Below are 5,615 nucleotides of genomic sequence, written 5' to 3' on the forward strand. Positions count from 1 at the left end.
GCGCACATTCCGCTGTTTAGTAGCACATTTCGCTGTTTAGTAGCACATTCCGCTGTTTAGTAGCACATTTCGCTGTTTAGTAGCACATTTTGCTGTTTAGTAGCACATTTTTTACACATTTTGATACATTGCGGCAGTTATTGATGCACATTGCGCCACATTCTTGCACATTCCTGCACATTCCTGCACATTTCGCGCACATTCTTGCACATTCCGCGCACATTCCTGCACATTTCGCTGTTTAGTAGCACATTTCGCTGTTTAGTAGCACATTCCTGCACATTCCTGCACATTTCGCGCACATTCTTGCACATTCCGCGCACATTCCTGTACATTTCGCTGTTTAGCAGCACATTTCGCTGTTTAGTAGGACCGGCTCTCCCCTGTCCAAACTAGACTGGTACTCGCTCCCACCTCGATTACTCGTTTACTCGATTACTCGATTTAGTCGATTACTCGAATAGCGTTGTTGATAGTGACAGGTTACTACCGTTTGACGGTTTGTTGCAGTAATATTTAGACTGAATCTGTTTGACGAGAAGAGACGATAATAACCCTGATAATTAAGGTACACTAGCCTAGGCCTAGTTATGCTGAGAGTGAGAGGGTCTATGTCCTCCGGGGTACTGCCGGAACTAGATACAATAATGTAACCCAAACCCAAGAGGATAGGGTGTCATAACCCTATCCTCTTGGGTTTGGGGTACATTATTGTATCTATGCCGGAACGTACCCTGGGCCTGGGTACGGTCCGGTATACCGGAACGTACCCTGGTACTATCTAATATGCCGAACCGTACCTCGTCTACTCCACTAACGAGCCTGGGGTTCGGGGAGTCGCCTAGGCCTACTCCCTAACCCTAACCCGACCAGGCTGTGTGACTAACGTCAATACACCATTTCAATATGTTGAAACAATATTTGACGTTCAATATTTGACGTCAATACAACGTCAATACACCATGTCAATACGTCATAGGGTATTCTAACCCTAGCAATACCGTTTCCTGGAGCTACCCTAACCCGAACCCTAACCCTAATCCTAACCCTAACCCTAATCCTAACCCTAACCCTAATCCTAACCCTAACCATATCAAATAGTGACCAGGGTACGTTCCGGTATACCGGACCGTACCCAGGGTACGTTCCGGCAGTACACTAACCCTAATCCTAACCCTAACCATATCAAATAGTGACCAGGGTACGTTCCGGTATACCGGACCGTACCCAGGGTACGTTCCGGCAGTACCCTAAGGGACATAGACCCTATGAGCCCTAGGCATCTACGCCTACGGTCCGGTCCGTTCACCTCTCCGGCAAACCGGACGGCCATGACCATGCCTTGTACAGTTTTATTTTCAAAGCTAACGTTCAGTTAAAGTGTAGCGAGTTATTTACTGACGTTTTACAGTGGTCTGTTACACAAATTTACGTGGAAAGTTCGAGGGAATCTCCCCTCGGAATATCAATATAATAAGTTAGGGTTATGGTTAGGGTTAGAATTAGGGTTAGGGTTAGGGTTAGAATTAGGGTTAGGGTTAGGGTTAGAATTAGGGTTAGAATTAGGGTTAGGCACATTGGTTTTATTGGGACCCATGTTCTCTATCCTTGGGCCCCTTTAATTTTGTAACATGAAATTTTTTTCAAATTGTATCATTTTACTCCTGTAAATCACACTTGACACGGTGACAAATATGTTATTTGACCAACCTACAACTTGCCCATATCATTTTATACTGCTGGGGTTTGTGAAACTTGACTTCAGGGCTGCAGAACCTATAGCTCCAGTACTATAGCCCGCGTACAGTTGCCGCTGGGCTATAGAACCAGCCATTACGAATGCTCGGGGACCAACTTACTCCAGCCCATAGCTCCAGCCAGTCAGCGGGAACTATGTATTTCCGCACGTGGCGGGGTGGGCGGGTGGTTTGTGTTTAGTGATGGAAATCGGCTGGAATTTCATAATCGATTATCGGTTTCCCTTAATCGATCGATAATCGATTATAATCGGATAATCGGTTAATAATAGCATAGATTAAATTTAATCTTACTTTGTATCAGCGAAAAAAATACACGGGAGCGGCGAGCGATTTCGCTCCCATCAGCTTTCAAAGCGCTCTGGTAACAACAATTACGAGAGCGAAAATTTTGGAAGATACGAGAAAAAATCGCTCCACACACTTACACACAAAATAATGGTGATCCAACATCGTAGGGGGGACATTTGATATGATGTCCCCCCTCTGAAAATTCGTGGGGGGGACATGTCCCCCTGTTCCCCCTGGATTTGCGCCCCTGTGTGTGTGTGTGTGTGTGTGTGTGTGTGTGTGTGTGTGTGTGTGTGTGTGTGTGTGTGTGTGCCCGCGCGCATGTGTAAAATGATACTTTACTTGTACAGAAAAAGCTGTCGTGATCGTATTGTATTTTTTTCTTCGTGTTTTATAACGTTGTACTGTATTACGTAGAAATTTAATTATTTTAACTGCTCAACAGTCAACACTATTGCATCCATCAATTTTTCCCCCATAAAAGGACGGATTTTAGTACATGTAGTTGTATTTGAATTATATACAATGTCGATTTAATAATAATAAAAATAATAATACGATATTTTGTGCAGCTTCACTCCCACATGTTTGCGTGCCCACTATAAGATGGTAGATTTAGAGTAATTAACTAGCTAAAATAATTCATTTATTATGCACCTACTTGTTTATTGTTCGAGTTCGCGCTCAAAGGCACAATTAACATAACATGACATATAACATATAACATAATTTAATGTGACGTAACATAAAAGTACACGTTGAGCATTTATTTTCCCTGGTAAAATTTCGTCTGAATATTTTATCATGAAAATATATGGAAAATAGCCATGATAATTTTCATAGGTGGACATGGGTGTTATTTGCATTTTACTTTCTCTTGGTGCTTAATCTTAGTTAGATATATGCTGAGAACAATATACACAGTAAAAACACTCAAATGTGCAATTTTGTAGTGTAAATATACGCCGGCAATGATGTAGATTGACCCGGTAATGGCCGCTACGCTATTGATAGAAAAATAATAGGTCTCAGGGGAGAGATAGTGAATATAGAAATAAATTGTGGATATAGAAATCAGTTAACCCTAACCCTAATCCTAACCCTAACCTTAACCTTAACCATAACCCTATCCCTAATTCTAAAATAAAACAAAATTAGCCAAGAATAAAATAGACAAGAGACAAAATTAGCCAATCAGAGCCGTCCCCTAGCGGATCACTATCTCTCCCCGGGTCCTACTAAACAGCGAAATGTGCTACTAAACAGCGAAATGTGCAGGAATGTGCGCGGAATGTGCAAGAATGTGCAGGAATGTGCGCGGAATGTGCAAGAATGTGCAGGAATGTGCGCGAAATGTGCAGGAATGTGCAGGAATGTGCTACTAAACAGCGAAATGTGCTACTAAACAGCGGAATGTGCTACTAAACAGCGGAATGTGCTACTAAACAGCGAAATGTGCTACTAAACAGCGGAATGTGCTACTAAACAGCGGAATGTGCGCGGAATGGGTAAGAATGTGGCGCAATGTGCATCAATAACTGCCGCAATGTATCAAAATGTGTAAAAAATATTATACTAAACAGCGGAATGTGCTACTAAACAGCGAAATGTGCTACTAAACAGCGGAATGTGCGCGGAATGGGTAAGAATGTGGCGCAATGTGCATCAATAACTGCCGCAATGTATCAAAATGTGTAAAAAATATTATACTAAACAGCGAAATGTGCTGCTAAACAGTGAAATGTGCTACTAAACAGCGGAATGTGCATCAATAACTGCCGCAATGTATCAAAATGTGTAAAAAATATTATACTAAACAGCGAAATGTGCTACTAAACAGCGAAATGTGCTACTAAACAGCGAAATGTACGTGCTACTAAACAGCGGAATGTGCGCGGAATGTGTAAGAATGTGGCGCAATGTGCACCAATAACTGCCGCAATGTATCAAAATGTGTAAAAAATGTTATACTAAACAGCGAAATGTGCTACTACACGCACGCACATACTCATGCACGCACGTGTACGGTGTCACCACGCACGCACGATACTCATGCACGCACGCCGTGTACGTGAGCACGCACGCACGCACGTCTACGTGCACACCACGCACGCAATGGTGTACGTGCCACACGCACGCACGCACGCACGTCATACGTGCACACGCAGCGCACGGACGCGTGCACGATGTGTACGTGCCATATGCAGGGTACGCACGCGCGCCACGTTGTACATCAAACGCACGGCACGCACGCCACGCGACGCACGCCACGCGTACTTGCACACCGCGACGCAACGCACGTTACGTGCACACGCACACATTGCTTACACATTCCGCGCACCATTGCTGGTTAGCGTATAACATTTTTTTACACTATTGTTGATACATTGCGCCAAGTATTGATGCACATTGGCGCCATTCTTACACATTCTGCTGTTTAGTAGAGGCACATTTCGGCTGTTTAGCTAGCACAATTTCGCTGTTTGTATAAATATTTTTTACACATTTTCGATACATCTGCGGCCAGTTATTGATGCACATTCCCGCTGTTTAGTAGCAACATTTCAACTGTTTAGCAGGCAGACATTTCGCTGTTTAGTTATAATATTTTTTACACATTTTGTGATAGCATTGGCGCAGTTATTGCTATGCCATGCGCCAGCATTGTCTTGCCCCCATCCCCGCGCACATTCCGCTGTTTAGCTAGGCCATTCCCTGTTTAGTAGGCACATTTTCGCGCTGTTTAGTATACATATTTTTTACACATTTGATAACATTGGGCGCAGTATTGATGCACATTGCGACGACATTCTTACCTATGTCGCGCGACATGTTCGCTGTTTGAAGTACCACAGTTCGCTGTTTAGTAGCACATTCCGCCTGTTTAGTATAATGATTTTTTTACACATTTTGTACATGTGCGCAGTTATTGTGCACATTGCGCCAGCATTCTTACCCATCCCGCGCACATTCCTGTTTACTACACAGTCCGCTGTTTAGTAGCACATTTCGCTGTTTGTATAATATTTTTTTACACAATTTATTACATTGCGGCAGTTAGATTGATGGGCAACATTTGCGCCACATTCTTACCCATTCCGCGCAGAGTCCGCTGTTTAGCAGCCCATTTCGCCTCGTTTAGTAGCACATTCCGCTGCTTTGTATAAACATTTTTTACACATTTTTACACGCACACGACGGACGCCAGCGCACTAGCGCGCACGCACCGCACGATTACGCGCACACGCACGCACATACTCTATATGCACACGCGACGTGCATCACGTCAGCCACACGTTCACGTCACACGCACGGAGCGTGCACAGCTACGTCACGACGCTACGTGGCACACACGGCACGATGTTGTACCGTGCCCACGCACGCACGCACGTTACGTGTGCACACGCACGCACGCACGAGCGTGCACGCATGTCACGTGCATATGCAGGTACGCACTGCGCGCACGGTACATCAAACGCACGCACACACGCACGCACAGCGTACCTTGCACAGCACGCACGCACGATATACCGTGCACACGCACACAATTCATTACACATTCGCGCG

The 5,615-nt window shown here is 44.5% G+C and overlaps 1 protein-coding gene across 1 annotated transcript in view; it reads left to right on the forward strand.

Annotated features, from left to right (window-relative positions):
- Window positions 1–386: 386 nt before the first annotated feature.
- The window catches only part of LOC106815044, a 9,203-nt gene continuing 3,974 nt past the window's right edge, over window positions 387–5,615 (forward strand). Inside the window, exon 1 of the mRNA XM_014819468.1 lies at window positions 387–400. The gene's annotated coding sequence lies outside the window, so the exon portion shown is untranslated. The remainder of the gene's footprint in view (window positions 401–5,615) is intronic.

This window comes from Priapulus caudatus, unplaced genomic scaffold (genome assembly GCF_000485595.1).
Source record: "Priapulus caudatus unplaced genomic scaffold, Priapulus_caudatus-5.0.1 Scaffold1028, whole genome shotgun sequence".
Classification (NCBI taxonomy): domain Eukaryota; kingdom Metazoa; phylum Priapulida; class Priapulimorpha; order Priapulimorphida; family Priapulidae; genus Priapulus; species Priapulus caudatus.